Below are 19174 nucleotides of genomic sequence, written 5' to 3'. Positions count from 1 at the left end.
CCTTAGATGTGCTAGTGTAGCATGGACTCTGGACTTGGACTGCCTGGGTAACAACACTGACTTCCAAGCTTTGAGACCTTGAACAAGTTACTCTGCCTCCTTTGTCACTTAGTTTTCTCATCTGCAAAATGAGAATATTATTAGTATCCACCTCATAGTGATACTATAAAGATTAAATGAGTTAACATAATTGAGAGTAGAGGGGCATCTGGGTGGCTCAGTCTGTTAAGCATCTGACTCTTGATTTCTGTTCAGGTCATGATCTCATGGTTCCCGAGACCAAGCCCCTACTTGGGATTCTCTCTCTGCGGATCCCCACCACCTCTCTCTCTCTCTTCAAAATAAATAAACTTAAAAAAAGAAGAATTTGAGAGAATAGTACCTGATGTCTGCAGTGTGTTCTGTTAGTCATTATTATTTATTATTATTATTTTATAAATGGGGCTATCAAGGTCAAGGGAGAAAGTGAATTTCCCAAGGGCATATTTTAGTTAATGGTAAGGGGTAGGGTCCAGTATTTCCGATTTCCTGTCTGTTGCTCTTTTCCGTCTAACATCAATTTACTCTTGATCGTGGAGTTCTCCCACCCTGTTACCTACAGCTTAGCGACTGCAGATCTGGCCACTGATTTTTATTGCTGGCAATGTGCAAAGATTAACTTTGGACGGTGTAAGAGAGAATAGATAGAGTCTGAAATTTCTGCTCAGTTCCCATCTGGGGCCTCTTCTTTGCTTAATCATGAAATACAAAAACAAACGAAGAAAAACAAAAACAAAACTGCAGAAAGCAAGAGAGGAATATTAAGAAAATTGTTCAAGAAGAAATAAAAACTGTAGCTCTTACTCAAAGATTCATGAGAAATGGAGCAGACGATTTAGGCACTATCCCAGACCCGCTCACAGGGTGCACAGCGAGAGCACCTTGGGGACAGATGAGCTGCAGAAGGGGTCTGCATAGCTTCCCCAGAGGAAACTTCCCTTTTGGAAAGAAGAGGCAAAGAGAAAGGGAGGCAAGCTTGTGAGGCGGAATATGGTAAACCTCATTTGTTGTGTATCTCTCTGCACGTCCTGCATCCCCACCCACTGTAGCCCCTACCTATTTAATCTCCTGTGTCACAGTTCCAGGTGCACTCATCAGCATGCAAAACAACACATATGAAGGTGGATAGATTTGCATAAGAAGATGGATAAATCAAATCTGAAAATGGATAACGACATGAGCAAGTCATCACTGTATGCTTGTAAACAACTTTTCCAGTTAGACCTTGGGAACAAGGAATGTAATAGTCTTTCTAAAAATGAGTGTGGCTTTCTTTTTTGAAGTTAAATTTTTTGGTTTTGTCTTGAGCAAATCTTCTGAATTTATTTTGAATGTTAGAAATTGGGTGTCTGCTATTAGGAAGTTGCTTGAGCTTGGATGTTGGTGCTAAGATTTCTTTAGGCAACATTTTCACCAAAATAGACCTAACCAGGCCAAGAGTGAATTTCAGGGTTAAGGGACAAAACCTGAAAAGCTCAGGCAAAAGCAGAACTTTTCTTCTTTAATGTTTATTTATTTTTGAGAGAGAGAGAGACAGAGCATGAGTGGGGGAGGGGCACAGAGAGAGGGAGACACAGAATCTGAAGCAGGCTCCAGGCTCTGAGCTGTCAGTACAGAGCCCGATGTGGGGGCTCGAACTCACAAACTGTGAGATCATGACCTGAGCCGAAGTTGGACGCTTAATCCACTGAGTCACCCAGGCACCCCGGAACTTTTTTTTTTTTAAATCAAGTCTCCCGTATGTATAACATAGAGTTAAGAGTATAGATTCTTGAAGCTGAATGGTCTGATCTTGAATCCCTGTGACACCATTTATTGACCTTGAACAATCAGCTTATGCTTCCTCTGCCTCAATTACTTTATTTGTTAAATAGAGATAGTAATAGTGCCCTCTCTGTAGGGTTGTTATGAAGAAGGAATAAGTTAATAATTCAAGTGAAGCATTCACAAGAAGACCTAGCACAAGGTGAGCTCTCAGTAAACATTAGCTGACTCTTTGGAAGACAATCACTTGCCCTGTATGCTCTGATACACTCTGGTTTGTTTAAAATAAAAATAATGGATTCCTACCCTAAAAAATTCAAGCAATTTATCCATGTATTCAAGAAGAATATGTTGAAGACATACTAAGGGCTGATGCAATGGTAGGCACTGAGAGACACAAAAGATTACATGAAACCTACAGTTTGGTCTCAGGAAACTTAAGGGCTTCTAGAGAAAATGCATGAAGTAGAAAATGGTCCAATAACAAATATTTATTTAAAAATAAATATGTACTGACCAACTACTATGTACCAAATTTTATGTAAACTATCTAGACTCTAAATCCTGCAAGGGAGGTATTATTTTCATCATTTACAGTTGTGGAAACAGGAACTCAGATTGTCAGGTAACATGTCCAAGTCAGGTGATTTGAAGGTAATATGACAGGTAGTGATTTGCAGTCACATAATTTGAGCAAGGATTTAAGTCAAGTCTGTCTGAGTTCACAGCCTGTGCCTTTTCTGCCACACTCCCATAATTCCAATTCTTAAATTTGTGGTCTTGGCCGGGAGTTGGTAGCCCCGGATACTAACTGGTAACCAAGGAGGGGCGGGGATGGGAAACATTGTGTAGTGATGTTTAGAAAATGAGAGGAAAGAAAGATCTCAGAGACAATCCAAATCCTTGGCTCCATGTTGGAGAGATTGAGCCAGGCGAGGACAAGGGAGGAGGTGGGTTTCATCTCCTGTACCGGCTCTGCTTGTCGGTGTCTGCTGAGGCACTTGGCGGAGAAGCGTTACCGACCACCTGGACTCAACGGGCGGAGGGTCTTGTCCAATGAGCAGTCTTCTGTGGCACAAGAATGGGGCGTGGCCGCGTGGTATCTGCAAGTTCCAGCCTGGGGTAAACAGTGAGCCAGAAAAGCAATTAAAGCAGAAACAGATGAGGATAATTAGAAGGGATAGCTCCAACGGTGCAGTGAAACTAAAACAGAGGATTGAGCTATTTCTGTCCATCCCTTGATGTCTGGAAAAATGGTCTCTTTGGTCCAGACTATGGTACTACGCCCTAAATAACACTGCAACTATTGTTCTCAGCACTGTCCCCCTACTTTGGATTCAGTGGTATCTGCGGGATTCTGCTCCCAAATTGCCCTGAATAGGACAACAGCCTATTGGACATCTCCATGTGGACATTCTGCAGATTCCTACATCCACTGCATCAAAATTCAACTCCTCATCTTTTCGCACAAAGCCTTCTCCTTTCTCGGTATTCACCATTTTAGTTTAGTGGTACCTAAAGCATTCACCTAATGTAGAAACTAGTTCTATGTTTAAATACTAAAAGGCTTCCCTCAAACTTTCTGCTTCTGTTTCTGTGGTGTTGGCCTATGGATTCCCCAGGAAAGCCCTGCCGCTGGTAAGCCAAAGCTGTGAGGTTGCCAGGGTTCACTTCCCAGAACTTTATAACAATCTAGGAGGAAATATTGGAAGAGTATAGCTTTTGTGAGAGAAAAGGGGCAGAAAAATTGGGGATGTCCAAAAACTTCCCCCCCAAAATATGTAAAGGCGTTAAGAAAAATAAAGATTTTTCCACTTTTTTATTCTGTGTAGAGAACTTTGTCATAAGGAAACGGGCTTAGGACTTTCCAACACTGGCTGGAAAAAGATGAAGGTTGAAAATACATATTGGACAGTCCTGTCTTCTTTCATCCTGCGTCCCCACTACTCCTTGAACCACCTCGGTATGTATCTTGATTAGACACAGCAGAGAGGTCATAATTGCATAATTTGGCTATTCACTTAAGCCCTTATTAATGAAATTTTATTGATGTAGCCCCAAAGTCTTGGTGCAATATTTATATTATGAAAGCACTGACATCATTTCGTATAATTTAGTGTTCTTGGCATACTCGAGAGCCAAGAATAAACCTAGGGTGCCATAGGTCAGGCTCAACTACGCTGGCAGAAGTGTCTGTGGGAAACTTTTAGTGTGTCTGATCAGGTATAGATTAAAAGTGCTACAAATTTCTTTCTTTCTTTTAAATGTTCATTTTATTTTTGAGAGAGAGAGAGAGTACAAACAGGAGAGCAGCAGAGAGAGGGAGACAGAGGATCTGAAGCAGGCTCTGTACTGACAGCAAAGAGTCCAATGTGGGGCTCAAACTCAGGAACCAGGAGATCATGACTTGAGCCGAAATCAAGAGTCGTTTGATTAACCGACTGAGCTATCCAGGCACCCCAAGGTGCTACAAATGTCAAAATTTTATTTGCCCACGTTTACTAAGGGTTTTAAAGGATAAATCATGTAAATCAGAGTAACAGACCTCCCCCTCCCAAGAGTAATATATGAGTCAATATATGAGTTGCCCTTTTAAACTATGTTGCTCTATTCAGTTTGTTTTTTTTTTTTAATTTGCCATGCTACCCTGGGCAGGTCCTCTATGCTGGTCCAAGCTGTAGTGTCCTCATCCATACAGCAGGGGCAATAATATTGCCCAACTCACTCACCATTTTAAAGATTAGGCTATGCAATCCTGGCACGTGGTGTGAACTCAAATAACATTGTGTAATAACAATAATAATTCTATCCGCAGACTACTAATTTTGAGACAAAGAATGAACCCCTGGAAAACTTCTCTACTTCTACTATTTCACAAAAGGGAAGGAAAAGAATATCTGCAAAGTACCTTTAAGAGAAAATGCTGGGATTTCACCTTGTCTTTCTTAGCCACCCCTTTTATCCTTTTTATTTTATTCTTATGTTTTTTTAAATTTATTTTTCAGAGACAGAAGAGACAGCGTGAGCAGGCGAAGGTCAGAGAGAGAGGGAGATACAGAATCTGAAGCAGGCTCCAGGCTCTGAACTGTCAGCACAGAGCCTGATTCAGGGCTCGAACCCATGAACTGTGAGATCATGGCCTGAGCTGAAGCCGGACACTTAACTAGCTGAGCCACCCAGGCGCCCCCCCCTTTTATCCATTTTAAATCAAAGTACTTTGGCACATAATCTAAAAAGTCAAATAGTAAGTGCTACAGGAATGATGGTCGATACACCAGCTACTTCCACTTTCTCCTCTGCACCCAAATCCTGCTCCCCAGAGGTAACCCTTTAACTCTTAGTTCTTCTGGCATTTTGGAATACTATGCCTGTGGTGATATTTTTCTCTTTTCTTATATTTCAATATTAGAATGTATCCATTGACTTCTAAGTATAGGAGGTAAGATGGCTGCTTTTTAAAAATTATTATTAATTTTTAATTTTTTTTTTATTTTGAAAGAGAGAATGAGAGAGAGAACAAGCAGAGGAGGGGCAGAGAGAGAGGGAGACACAGAATCCAAATCAGACTCCAGGCTCTGAGTTGTCAGCATGGAGCCTGACATGGGGCTCAAACGTTCAAACCACAAGATCATGACATGAGCCAAAGTTGGATGCTTAACTGACTAAGCCACCATTGCCCCAAGTTGGCTGCTTTTTGGATTTTACACACACACACACACACACACACACACACACACACACACACACTTTTCCTCCTTATCTAGTAGGAGACGTACAGTATATTTGGCATCTCTGTTTTTCCATTTTGGTCACCCATTGAGTCACATTATGTGCTGTGATTACATTTGCCATATTACACTGTTTAGTTGTCCTTAGAGGTAACATGTAGCATGTTTTCAGTGTCCGTTTTTTCAATTTCTTTGTTTTCAGGGTATGTATTATTAACATTCACTCAAATCCTCTATCTTATCTATGAAACTGCTGTAAATGCAATCCCAGACATGTTGGGTAATTTATCAATTCCTTTTTTTTTTTTTTTTGTCACGTCCCCGTCACTGTCCACCACTCTATTCCAATCTTAATGGGCTGCTCTTTGGGAGTACTACATAGCTGCTCTTGAGATTCCCTTTGCCATTACCCTCTAATTTCTCTCTTCTGTCGGAGCTCCTTGTTATGGGCCCCACATCTTCCTCTTTTTTAAAATTTACTCTTCCATTTTAGCAGCGATACATATACTCTGGTAGCTGTCTAACAAAGATGCAGGCCAGGTATGTTGTCTGAGTCCTTACAAGGCAGAGGTTGCTGATTGCTACGGATACTTCTCTTCTCTCAGTGACAGCGTATTTAGCTGAGTGCATGTTACCTGCCCAGAATGAAGACTGCATATTCCAGCCTTTTGGGCAGTTATGTGTGACTACTGTGACTACAGTCTGGAGAAAACACTAGAATAAAAGCATAAGATCTTTCCATGAGAGAGAGCTGTAGTGCACCCTTTTTCATTGCTGGAATGTGGGTGCCACCCAGACTTACGGGGACATGGGGCAAATCTAGGGACAATGGGGCAAGAAGTTGTAAGGGGTCTGGGTCCTTGAGGACATCGTGGAACAAGACCTCACTGCCAGCTCTGGGCTGCACAACCCTGTGCTTTTATATAAGAGAGAAATGACTTCTATTCAAAGGATAACCTGATCCTACCATTATACTTTTCGTATAAGAACATTAATCTTTACACTTGCGTAAAAAGTTGGTTGAGTTTAGAATTCTAAGTTGGAATATTGTCCCTCAGAATTTGAAGTTTTTTTAGCTGCCTTCTAGTTTCTAGTATTGTTGAGAAATCTGTTGCTATTTTTATTCTTAATACTTTTGATATAAACTTCTTATTTTTAATCTCTTTCTCTTTACAAGCTTTTATGCTCATTCTGATGTTTCCTGATAGCCTGCTTTGATATGGGGTTATTTTTCATTTGTTTTGAAAGGAATTTGAAGGGCCTCTTCAAAATAGAGATTCATGTGTTGCAGTACTGGGAAACACTTTGTTTTTTGGATAATTTCTTCTCCCCTCTGTATCTATTTTTGAAACTTCTGTTACCTGGATATTGTACTGTTTAGATTAATCTTCCAAATTTCTTCTATTCTCTTTCATATTTTCTATCTCTTTATCTTTTATGAATCTGTATTCTTCCATGCAACTCTTCTATTGAATCTGTGTTTCTTCCATTAGTTTTCATTCGTAATACACTCTTTGTTCTCTAAATGTATCCGTTTCAAATAGCAACCTATTTTTTAAGGATAATGATCTTTTTTTTTTTTTTTAATATTCTTTTTCTCTTCAGGCGCCTGGGTGGCTCAGTCGTTTAAGCATCTAACTCTTGATTTTGGCTCAGGTCATGATCTCATGGTTAATGGGCTCAGGTCATGATCTCACAGTTCAAATTCTCTGCTGATAGTATAACGCCTGATTTGAGATTCTCTCTCCCTCTCTCTCTCTGCCCCTCCCTGGTTCTCTGTCTCTCTCAAAGTAAATAAACTTTAAAAAATAAATGAATAAAAGTATTTTTCTCTCTCTCTTTCCTGAATTAGCTATTCCTTCTGAATTTTTTTTGTTTTTGTTTTTGCTTTGGTCTTTGTCATTTTGGATCTTTCTTCAACTATATATTTGGCCACATGTTCATATTTGAAAACAATCTACCAAAGAGCAGACTATGAAGTCTGTGTATGTGTAGAGTTGGGGAATGGAAGTTTCTCACTGCTCATAATGTAGGCTTTCACTCACAGCTCCTATTTTAAACACAATGCCTCATCCCTAACCACTACGTGGCCTCCTCTCATCGTGAGTTTCTGTTAAATTTATCCAAAGACTAAACTTATAGTGTTTCTCCAAGCTTGAAGAAAACTAATCACCTGGTCAAATTAAGTTAGAGAGGGGACTAGGGATTTAATTTCTCTTATAGGAATTTCAACTAATCTACCCTCTTCTTTTTCTTTTTCTTCTTTTCTTTTCTTGCTTTATTTTGAGAGAGACAATGTAAGCAGGGAGGGGCAGAGAGAGAGAGAGAATGAATCTCAAGCAGGATCTGCACTATCAACTCAGAGACTATCTCACAAACCAGGAGATCAAGACCTGAGCCGAAATCAAAAGCCAGACGCTTAACTGACTGCCCACCCAGGCTTATTTTTCAAATCTACCATCCACCCACTTCTTCTGTGCTATCTGGTGCCTCCAACTTCTGACACTTTTCAAGACTCTGCACTAGATTTCCACTTTCTTTTATCCATTAAGTCAGTTACCTCTCATATACCTGTTTTCCAGTTTTGAAGGAAAAAATATTGTCAGTCCTTGACCCACTGATTGACAATTCATTGACATCATCTTGCCCCTGTCCTCTCAGAACTTATGTTCTAGAGGAGGAGATAGATAATAAAAACATTAAAAATGCCTAATAATACTAAATGCTATGGAGAAAAATGAGGATGAGGGAGTGTGTGTGACGAGAGTGCTATTTTTACATGTGCTGTGCAGAGATCCTTCCCATAAGGTAACATTAAACAGCAACTTGAAGAAACTTAGGGAAGGAGATATGTAGATATCTAGGGGAAGTGGGCCCCAAGCAGCAGAGAAAGCACTTGAAGTAGGAGCAGTAGGTCCTCCTGTGTAGGGAACAGCAAGGAGGTCAGTGTGGTGGGAAAGGAGGTGATGTCAGAGACTAGCAAGTGGAATACCAGTGGTGGTGATAGTGTTCATGCAGGAACTTGTGGCCATGGTAAGGACTGTAGATTTTAAGTCAGATTGGAGGCCACTGATAGAGTTTTGAGTAGGGAGTAATAGGATTAGGTTTACACTTAAAATTTTTTAAAAACTTTTATTTATTTTTGAGAGAAAGAGATACTGAGTGAGCAGGGGCGGGGGGCAGAGAGAGAGGGAGACACAGAATCCAAAGCAGGCTCCAAGCTGTCAACACAGAGCCTGATATGGGGCTTGAACTCATTACCTGTGAAATCATGACCTGAGCCAAAGTTGGATGTTCAACCGACTGAGCCACCCAGGTGCCCCTAAGCTTACATTTTATATCTAATGTTGTCTTCTCTCCTGTTTTCTTGGTCCTTATGAACTTTTTATCCTTTTATTGCCTATTGTGCTTTTTGTGAAGTTTGGTTATAGTGTGCAAGAGTTTAATCCACATATGTGACCAGAATTCTGAACCTCCTTATTTTAAGAATATTTCTAACAGGGAGTTATCTCGAAAATGGAATGACCTGCCTTGAAATCCAGAAGCATGGATGCTCACAGCCACTCTAAACCAAATGGAATTTTGCTTTCTGTGGCTCCCTGTGGATCTTTACAGCAAAAATGAGCTAAGGAGACAAAGTACATTCTTGGGATATCCCACAGTCCAATGGTTCTCACTGGGGTTGGACCTACCCTTAAGGGGGCATTTGGAAATGTATCCACTCAGCCCAGAGGCATTAGAAAAGTATGGAGACGCTTACAGATTTCTTGCTGAGGGGTCCCCTTCCCTCTGCCACCGTTGGGCCACAAAGAATTATACTGCCCCTAAATCTAACAGCAATGCCAATTGAGAAACAGCTTTAATCCTTCCCCAAAGAGGTAAATCAGAAACCCCAAGCTCTTGTATCATTCAAGGATGTGAATGAGTCTGGGGTGCTTGAGTTTGGCTCTAACTCTGTGGCTCCTTTGGTATGCTGAGTTATACATGGAGGCATACTGGATTGTTATATTTGAGTTCAAGCCCTCACTTTCTCTAAGTCAGACTGTGAACTTCTCTGGGAAAAACTAGTGCATCTTGCATTCACCACAGCTGTAGTCACATAGTCTTTAAATAAATACTTGTGGATAAACCTGACACTAATTGTATCATTGAGGCAGTCCTTGTGAAGTATAGACTTGTGTAAAATACCTCCTTTAAAGAAAAATTAATATGGCGCCTACTGCTCTGGCTCCCGTGTGGTAACGCAACCTCCTTTCTTCCTCAAAACCCTGTGAGGAATAATTGCCACATGACTACAAAGCACGATGAGAAGGTGAAGTATTATGTAAGAAGGAGGTGAGGTAGGTCGATATTACATAATTCAGTTCTTCTATCATGGCTTGGCTGTAACGTAGGCGGCCTTGGAGGCAAGCCGCAGAGTGCGGACGGTGCCATCAACACACATCAACTCTGAATAATGAATACTCACCGCTTATAATCATAGATACAGCTGAGCCCACAGGAAATACCTAACCTGCAATCAATCTCCTCGTCGCTGTGGTCTGGCAGGACAGGTGATACCTGTCTTCATGGATTTTTGTGTGGGGAGTTCATTTTCATTTCAGAATCAAAATCACAAACCTTAATTGACCAGTTGGAAACATGTGGATGGTCTATCATGCTTTTATTTGTTTTTATAGCAGCAACAGACCATCCATGGCCACCGCTATTTGTTTATATGACAGCGTTTTTCATGTAAAAAGTTATTTTCTTTTAAAGTACTTTCACAGTCTTTCATTTGTTAGTCTTGTGAAGAGGTTAGTAAAAGGGACTCGAATTTATGACAAATGGAGATTCGAAAGCCCAGCGTGTTAAATAACTTAATTACTGATATCATGGGAAAGTGAATGAAGAAATGGTTAACGACCTCACGGTGAACATAATGGGAGAAACACCACCGTCTTGGGGAGGTTACTGTGGCGCTTCTCTGCTATAATAAAAACACTGGTTTGGTTTGTCAGTCTAGCCAATTCCAAAAACCCTTATCAAGGGCTTGCCACGTGTCAATGTGTCGTGCACTATGGCGACGTGGTTTATGCTGTTTTTTAAATAACTTTTGAAATAATTAGGCAATCCCTACAACCATGTAAAGTGTATGAAAGCAGAATAAATCAATACCTTTATATTTTTTAAAAGGATACATGTCGTGTGTATGATTAAGAGAACTTGCTTACAATTGGCAACCAAAAGAAGAGGAAAAAGTGTTAAAGAAATGAAGTAACACATCATATTTTAATAGCATTAAATGAATAAGAACAGCAAATGCAACATGGTTTGCTTTAATACTAATGTAATGTCTGTTTGGACTCTGTTGAATATTCAGAAATTAAGGTAAAACAGTTCCAGAATAATGTTTACTTAAAAAGGAAGCAAGAATACATACATATATGCCAGATGGATTAAAGATTTAAGTGCATATCAGAAATGATAATATTAATACAGGTAAACTGCTTTATAATTTTGATGCCAAAAATCATAAAGGAATGGAAAAATAAATAAGTAGGTAAGCATTATAAGTTTCTGTGAACAAAAGAAAACCTACACAAACTAATGGTAAACTTCACATAAGTTTCATGTTGGTATAATATACCTCAGATATAAGAAGTATTAACAAATTAATAAAAATATATATACTCTAGGGGCCAGGGTGGCTCAGTTGGTTAGGCAACCAACTTTGGCTCAGGTCATGATCTCATGGTTCATGAGTTTGAACCCCGTGTCAGGCTCTGTGCTAACAGCTCAGAGCCTGAAACCTGCTTCAGATTCTGTGTCTCCCTCTGGCCCTTCCCTGCTCCCTCTGTGTGTGTGTGTGTCTCTGTCTCTCAAAAATAAATAAACATTTAAAAAATATATGTGTATAGTCGAATAGAAAAGTAATAAAAGACCCTAAAGAGGCAATTAATCAAAGAATATATATGATTAATTAATGGATGAATACATACTTTATTTCATTAGTAACGAAAGAAACGTAAACTTAAATAATATTTTTCACATATTAGATTTGCAAAGATGAAAAAACCTGAAATATCCAGTATTGGTGAAGTTGTGAAAAAAATGGACATGGAAACAAATTGATCTGGTCTTCTTTTTCAGACAGTAATCTGACAATAGATTCCGTAAATTGTTTTTATTTTTTATTTATTATTTTAGAGAGAGAGCATGCATGCGTGCATGTGCATAGCTGAGGGAGGGACGGGGGAGAGAGAGACAGAGGATATGAAGTGCTGACAGCAGAGAGCCTGATTCGGGGCTCGAACTCATGAACATGAGATCATGACCTGGGCCAAAGTTGCATGCTTAATTTCTGAGCCACCCAGGTGCCCCAGTTCCAAATATTTTTAGATGCATTCCCTATACCTATTCCTTAGTGGGAATTCTAAGGACAAACAAGTGCATTAAGAGTCAGATACATTAATATTCAAAGTAGCATTATTTATAATGTTTTAAAAAGACAAAAGTCAAGTAAAAGGAGACTACTTTAAAAATTATAGTTGGTTTGTGTTCTCAAACTCATGAGTGTGTTCTCTGTATTCTCAAACTTTAGAGTCAAAATGCTCCCAATACCCCATAACTCCAGAGATAAGTCCTGTTAACAGATAGGCATATGACTTTTCAGGAGGTTTTATGTAAATATAAATATATCACTAATGCAAATGACAACATATTGAACACTCTGTTCTGTAGTTTGGCTTTTTTCTTTTAACTTAAATAAGTTGTAGGCATCTTTCTTTGGCTGAATAGTTGATACATAGTCACTGGTACAGAAAAATACTTACAACATCAAGTAAATGAGAAAAAAAAGTTTACAAAATAGCATCATAGTAGTGCTTCTTGAATGGAGAGGTGGGAAAAGTGAGAGAATGGATTTTTCATTGATTATTCTCTGTCTTCCCTGAAGAAATTTGATTTTCCTTTGTAGAAGTCATTTTGGGTAAAGTAGGGAGCCATGTTTCCTTTGGGAAAGATCCCTGAATGGTCCTGAATCAACAACTCCCCCCCACCACCCCACCTTTTCCCTACAGCCTCTTCCCAAGTTGAGAAACATGGCCGTATTTTTTTCTTAGGATAATAATATATATTGAATACAAGCATAGAAAAAATATTCAGAAGAATGTTGACTGCAATTATCTTTCAAGGAAAATAGTCAGGTGATTTTTATTTTCTTTTATGTATATTTTTGATTTTTAATAAAAACCATGATTTTCATTAAAGAAATGAAGCAAAGAAGAAACTTGAAGCCCTTGAAAATCACAGCTGGAGAAATCAGGTGACAGCAGCCCAATATGCAACCACAATCAAAACAAGCTAAAAAAGTTCATAACAATGGATATCTTCTGTACTGAACCATAATTACATGTTTTAACCCAAGAAGCTAGATAAAGTCAAGTGTATGGCATAAATGATCCAAAGGAGCAGGAAAAGTTTAAGAATCTACAGTTGGAAAATGATGATGGTCAAAAACATTTAAGTTTCTGAAATCATGAATCCTATTGAAAACATATAAGGAGAATGTCCCCATAAAAACCATTAGTCAGGAATTTAGAAGAAAAAGATACATTTTATATGAAGGACAGAAAACTCTGAATTCATTACCTCCAGAAGAGAATGGAGACTACATACATAAATGGATTAAAGAATTATTGCCTAACAAAATTAACATTAATTAAAGGAAAATGGAGAATTGGGGAGTATGGCTCTAAATAATTTGAAATTAGGAAATTTAACCACACAATTCCCCATCAGATATCTCTTACTGCTCTTGCCAGAGACAGAGACCTGAACTGGATGAATCTGGGTCTGACCAAAGGCTTTTTTTTTTTCATTATAAATTCCAAATTAATGGAATATAAATTAATGATAGCTTACCATTTATTGCTTGTACTCACAACTGGTAATTTAAAGGTGTAAGTGAAAATATTAATGGGATAGTTTTTTTATGGCTATATTAGGAAGATTAAAAAATAACACACAGTTAATGCGAGCCTATTTCTTGTTTTCTCTGCATTTGGTGTTCAAGTTTGACTTGCAGTTTAGTAGAATTTGTCTGTATTGTATCTAGTGCTTCTGGTTTCTGGGCTTGGCAAAGTCACTCCAAATAAAAACAGCAAGTCACCCCAAGTATAAAGAAAAATTATGAGGGACAACATGAGCAACTATTACAGATAAAAAGGGAAAAGATGGAGTTAAAAGATGTGGTGTGACAAGGGAGGAAAAGGAACAGTATAAAAAGTGTTTAAGAGGGAAAGATTTGACCAGCTTGTCACTGCTTTTTAGGTCTGAAATCACCTATCGTCCACAGAAGGAAATTTCATTTTCATGGAAATGACTTTGCAAACTGATCTTAATCTGCACTTTTGATTATTATTCTTCACCCCATTCCCATCCAGAATTAGTAGAACTCTTCTTCCTGTAAAGTTATATCCGTCATTACAATTATTGAGGTATTGGACTATTTAAGTTCAGAATTCTTTGCTCCAATAGTTCCCAGAATTATGACAAGTCATTCTTTTGTTAACATGCTTCTTTCCTTGTTCCGTTTTCGCATGAACACACAAATGCCTATCCTATTTAGAAGTTCACCCGATCTAGGCTCTGTTCCCCCACAATCTCCACCCCTGTTGAAGTCATAAGTTTCTGAATACGACCTGGTAGTCTAGACAAACTGTTGATGTGTTTATTGTCACGTACAGGATCTTATAAAATCAGAGACGTGCATGTAGATGCAAGCCTGCTAGAGGATTTTGCAAGGTAGATGGTGACGCACACGTCCATGTTTTATTCACTGGGCAGAATTGACCCCACAGGCTGTAAGACTGGATACTATTTTCCAAATATTTCTTGTGGAAGAATTAACAATGAGAAAGCCAGACCTAATTGCTCTTATTTCATCAGTTAGTAACAATAGGCAAAAGTTTCTTTTAGTTCATATGCTTGTCTTGAGTTAAGTAACCATTTCTTTTGTTATAAATAAGTCTGGGTTTTAAATGTTTGCTTCACTATGCAGTTCTCTGCCTCACTGAAACTCAGCTTTTAAGAGCTTTAAAAAAAACCATTGCATTGTATTACCTATTGTCCAAATGGTGCAGAAAAAGAATACTAAACACTGTCAACTAGATGTTGTCTCTAATATTGTCTGTATTTATTTCTTATTCATTCAACTAACATGCACTGAGCATGTGTTACACACCAGCTATAGTTTAAACTGAAATAAAGACATTTCTCAGGGACCTCAAGGATTCACGGAGGCCCCCCATGTTATATACAAGGACACAGTGAGAAAAATGCTAATAGAGACAAACACCTCTGTGCTTATGGATGAGAAAAGTAATAGGAAGATGCACATGCATGTGGGGGAGGGGATTGGGGTGTGATGTTCATGGAATTTTCAAATACTGAACAGAAATTTCCCAGGTACACAAAAGGGGAAGAGCATTCCAGGAAAATACATAAGATTGTCCAAAACCTCGGAGATGGGTGAAATAGACTGGCAAGTTTGGGAAACTGCAAAGAGTTAAAGCTGGACCAGAGACAGTGAGTTAGGGAAAGTAGGGAGATATAATAATCCTAGGGGAGAGAGAAGCCAGACTGTCAAGGACCTTTTATGTTTATCAAGGAAAGGAGCTGATATATTTTTTTATAGGGGTGAAAAGTCACCGAAAGGTGTTAATCAGAGAAATGTCCTCAGTAGTTTTGTGCTTTAGGTACCAGAGGCAACAATGCAGAATACAGATTCAGGAGGAAAGGAAGGTGGGAAAGCCTGCAGGTAGAGAGGTCTGGTCGGAGGCTGCTGCAACAGGTAAATTAGAAATGATGAGAGTCTGAAGTAAGACAGAAACTGTGGTCGTGGACTGGATTCCAGAGATATCCATAGACTCAAACTTAATGACTGACTGGGTAAGTGAGTAACAAAGAGGAAGTGATTCTGAAGCTTCTGACTTGGACACTAAAATCAAATGAAGTGGAGCAGAATTGCAAAGAACATAAAGGGGATTTAATATTGGGTATGTTAAGTTTCAGGTGTTGTTGATATATCTGCTAAAGATGTCTGGTAGGAGCCTAAAAATACAAATCTGGAGTTCAAGCAAATGGTCTGTGCTAAAGATAAAAGATCAAGAGTCATAAATACATGGAGTTTGGTATTGTAAGAATGGGTGAGTGTGCCATGAGGGAGTATGTAGAGAACAGACATGAGCAAGGACAGAATCTTGGGGGAAAACCAGAGCATGAAAGGACCTAATATAGAAAAAAGAAGCTGAGAGCGGGGAAGGAGATAGAGCAGTTAGAAAAAGAAGGTGATGAAGTAACCACTACATAAAGAGAGGCGGGCATTTCAAATGGAGTTTGGTAAATATTTTGAATTCTAGGAAAAATTGTTTGCAATAATAATTGACAAGTGCCCATTAAATTTTGCAGCTGGGGGGCCTTTGGAGACCATCACAAGACACTTTTCTGAATGAAGGAGGGAGAAGCAGATTACAATGGATTCACAAGAGGGAAGGAGGGGAGGCAGTGACAACATCAGGGTCAGTTACTATCAAGAAGTTTGAATGTGAACAGAGGTAAATGGAGGTGAGCTTTCTTTCCCTCTTCCTCTTTTCCACTTCCTCTTTTCTCTTGGGTTTTTTTTTTTCTTCTCTCTTCTCTTTCTTCCTCCCCCTTCTCCTCCTCCTTGTTCTCTCTCTCTTTTTTTTTTAATTTTTTAAACATTTATTTATTTTTGTGAGACGGAGAGAGACAGATCATGAGCAGGGGAGGGTCAGAGAGAGAGGGACACACAGAATCAGAAGCAGGCTCCAGGCTCTGAGCTGCCAGCACAGAGCTGACTTGGGGCTCGAACCCATGAACTGTGAGATCATGACCTGAGCCGAAGTCGGACGCTCAACGGACTGAGCCACTCAGGCGTCCCATGTTCTCTCTCTTTCTGAGAAATAAAAGAATTTTAAGCTAAAATAAAGAAGTGCTATTCTAAAGAGATGCTCGTATTAGAGAGGCTATTACAATCATCTGCTTTTGGGGACAACTCTTTCATATTAGGTTTTTCTCATCTGTAGTTATGTTTCTAGGGCCACCTGTCTGTATTAAACCAGCCTCTATGTTAATAGCCCTTCACCCTATAGCAAAATTCTATTGTATTTCCTTACACAGAAGTGTATGTGGAGAGAGGCCACCAACTAGAAATTCCAAGAACACTGAAATTGACAATCATTCAGTAAAATTAAGTTCTTTCAGCTCAGTGTGTAAGAATGCCATACCCACTGGGGCGCCTGGGTGGCTCAGTCGGTTAAGCCTCCAACTTCGGCTCAGGTCAGATCTCACATGTGTGGGTTCGAGCCCCGCGTCAAGCTCTGTGCTGAGAGCTAGCTCAGAGCCTGGAGCCTGCTTCCAGTTCTGTGTCTCCTTCTCTTTCTGCCCCTTCCCTTCTCATGCTCTGTCTCTCTCTGTATCAAAAATAAATAAAACATTAAAAAAAAGTTTAAAAAAAGAATGCTATACCCATTATAGTCTTGTGAATTATTTTCTTTATTGAGTCTACCTGATAGATCAAACAGTAATTTTAAAACTACTCAATAAGGATTTATTTTGTATAAAGTTGAAAGTGTTATGGGTAATTTTATGACAATTATATAGAACATGCTTGAGTCTCTCCTCAGGTTTCTTACATATGTAAAAAGAAACGAAATGCATAAGGTGCTTTAAATCCATATGGTTCTTATATTGGGAAACTTAAAACTTCTTTAAGTACTACCTTAGTAATCCTCACGGATTTTTAGGTTATTTTTTTTCTGAATTCCATACCATCACTTCAGGTGGAAAGTAAGATATGTGTCATTATGACAAATTTTGCCTCTATCCTAGGAAATGTAGCTCATGCAGACAATTTTTGGCTGAGTACTTGGTTTTGAAAGTCCCACTAAAATGAACTACTCTGTTAACTGCCTTTCTACTCACAGCTTTTATTTTACAGGTGAGAAAACTTAAATGTATAGCTTCACAGAATTTTAGGGCAGAGAAAAATCTGGAAGGTTAGGACTGTTTGTTGCGAGTAACCAAAAAGGAGAGTAACTGGAACTGACAATAGAAAGGGTGCCATGGAGCGCCTGGATGGTTCAGTCGGTTAACTGTCTGACTTTGGTTCAGACCATGATCTCAGGGTCTGTGAGTTCGAGTCCTGCTTTGGGCTTTGTGCTGACAGCTAAGAACCTGGAGCCTGCTTTGGATTCTGTGTGTCTCTCTCTGCCCCTCCCCTGCTCTCTCACACATACACACTTGCTCTCTCTCTTTCTCTCCCTCTCTCACAAAAATAAACGTTAAAAAAAATTTTTTTAAGGAAAAGAAAGTGTGCCACAAATCCAGGCAGTTTCTGTCACTTCTCTCTTGTCTCAACTTCATTCCTCTGTATTTTCTAATCCTGCTTCCTCCGTATCCTAGTCAGTAAGGTAGACTATGTCCCAGGTTAATGCACCATGACATTAAATACAATCAACAACATTAAATACTGAATCTTTCTCTCCACCACAGTTACTAAGCCCTGGAAAAGAGACATTGATTCATACTCACTCATACTAGTCCAATTAGCCGCGGGCCAGAAAGGAATGCACGGTCTACAATGGTTTTGGGGAGTATTTCCCTACAGTTTGGGATGGGGTGGGAGTTAGTTAAGGGGATGGTTGTAGGCTAAGCAGACATTCCAGAATGTGCCCGTTAGAAAAGCTACTCCCACCTTGTCAAACCCCTTGCCGCAGATACACCATTTTATAGGTAAGGAAACATTTCCTGCAATATTAAATTATTTGGCCAAGGTTACAAAATGAGAATTCCCAATACAGTGCTATTTTGGTGTGTGACTTAACTTTCTTGATGGTAGACGTGTTAGCACTGAGTAAGCTTTACCAAAAAACCAGTTTGCTTCTCTTCATATCACTTTGAATCTCATAGTCCCTGCTCCCTTATTTTCCTACTTGTTTCTTTCTAAGAAATTAGAGAAAATGCTACATGTAAGTAAGAGAGACAATTTTTCAAAAGATCCTACCCTGGTAATATATTGACTTATCAATTTGTTTTTATGCTCAATAAGCATGTTTTATAGACACGTGGAAGGGAGAGTTATCTCTGGGACATGAGGATGGAAGAATCAAAACACATGACCGCAACTCTCCCCAAATAGGTTTCTTAAATAATAGAGAAAATAACATATCTATATATGAACAAAACAGCACAAGCAAACGTATGGCAATGTAAGCCAAACTGCGTTTAAATTACTGAGGAAATAGAAAATAAGGACAAAGGATGAAAACCTTCAGTAAAACTTTCTGAAGGCCCATTTTTAACAGATCTTACAGGAAGAAGAGTGATTATACCTCAGAGATTGCACATTTATGTTCCACAGGTCAGATTAGGTCTACATATGTTTTGTTGAGCCAGCATAGTACTTTAAAAAAAATAACTTAAATTGTAATGCCTTTTTTGTGGGACCCGCTCTTTCCCATTTAGCCATACTCTGGACTGCTCAGTATTTTATTCCATCCTTTACTCTATCATGAGTATGTTGCCTGCCTCACCCCTGATGATATTCCCTGGATGTGGATTGTCACAATGAAAGAAAT

The 19174-nt window shown here is 39.1% G+C and overlaps 1 long non-coding RNA gene across 3 annotated transcripts in view; it reads right to left on the bottom strand.

The window, feature by feature from the left end:
* Positions 1 to 2318: 2318 nt before the first annotated feature.
* LOC115305584 overlaps positions 2319 to 19174 on the bottom strand; it is a 45485-nt gene continuing 28629 nt past the window's right edge. For all 3 annotated transcript variants that reach the window (XR_003914865.1, XR_003914861.1, XR_003914862.1), the window contains one exon: positions 2319 to 2920. This is a non-coding gene — a long non-coding RNA (uncharacterized LOC115305584). The remainder of the gene's footprint in view (positions 2921 to 19174) is intronic.

Source organism: Suricata suricatta, chromosome 10 (genome assembly GCF_006229205.1).
Source record: "Suricata suricatta isolate VVHF042 chromosome 10, meerkat_22Aug2017_6uvM2_HiC, whole genome shotgun sequence".
Lineage (NCBI taxonomy): Eukaryota > Metazoa > Chordata > Mammalia > Carnivora > Herpestidae > Suricata > Suricata suricatta.
Note: the sequence above shows the minus strand (reverse complement) of the source record. Positions and strands in the feature narration are given on the sequence as shown.